The sequence below is a fragment of the Glycine soja genome, unplaced genomic scaffold, assembly GCF_004193775.1.
Source record: "Glycine soja cultivar W05 unplaced genomic scaffold, ASM419377v2 tig00104855_1_pilon_199103_367381, whole genome shotgun sequence".
Taxonomy (NCBI): Eukaryota; Viridiplantae; Streptophyta; class Magnoliopsida; order Fabales; family Fabaceae; genus Glycine; species Glycine soja.
In genome coordinates, this window is record NW_021144481.1 from 1 (window position 1) to 1,041 (window position 1,041).

Genomic DNA, 1,041 nt, shown 5'->3' on the forward strand with positions numbered 1-1,041 from the left:
GAATCGAATGGTGCCCCGAAATCGGCACCTCGTGTTGCCTTCGAGGGTCTCCCAAGCTCCCTCTAGGCACTCCATCTCTACTCGATCACGGATTAGCTGCGCCGCCATCACGATCTACAAGAAAGAAGAAAAAAGGGGTAGACTCTTTCACAAGAATCTAACTACGCTGCACACAATGCATCTCATAACCACTACATGACGTTAAAAGAAGTATCTTGAGGCTTTCCATCTCTGGTAATCGATTACACAACCTTGGTAATCGATTACCAGAGGCTAAACTTGAATTACACAGCCTCAGAACATGAAATATGCAAAAATACACTGTGTAATCGATTACACATGCCTGGTAATCGATTACCAGTGACCCATTCCTCTGTGTAATCGATTACACAGGCTGGTAATCGATTACCAGAGGCTCCCTAAGTTTCCTGACTTCGTTTTCAAGCCTGGTAATCGATTACACCCCTTGGTAATCGATTACCAGAGACCATCTTAGCCTCCTGTCCTCAATTTTAAGCCTTGTAATCGATTACTCACCCTTGGTAATCGATTACCAGAGGCCACAATCCACATATTACACAAAATTCACAGCTGGCCAGCCACCACAAGCCTCCTTGCTTTGTGGTCTTGTTTTCCTTTTATCTGTTGACTGCCAGGAGCTCGCCTGCTTAGGTACATCACAGGTTCTCACTGACCGACTATGCCCGGGTTGGGTCGGGATTGGTCAAGCTTGGTTTTGGGCAATAGCACCCCACCTGACGTCCCCAAGGTCTCCTGACCCCCGCGACATATCTCCAGGTACCACTCTGTGGTCAACAATAAAAGCAGGAAGTTTCACCCTTCAACACTTCCTCATCTCAAGCTTGTAGGATTATGGGGTACCCATCACATGTGGTACTAGGTGGCGGTCGGGCGATGGTGCACAACAAGTTTTTTCCACATCCACAATGCGCGCATAAACCCACCATCCCCTGTTGCCCACCTCCAACTGAGCTCACGTACTCCCACGTAGCCCATATCCTCGTTTCTCTCAACACCGGG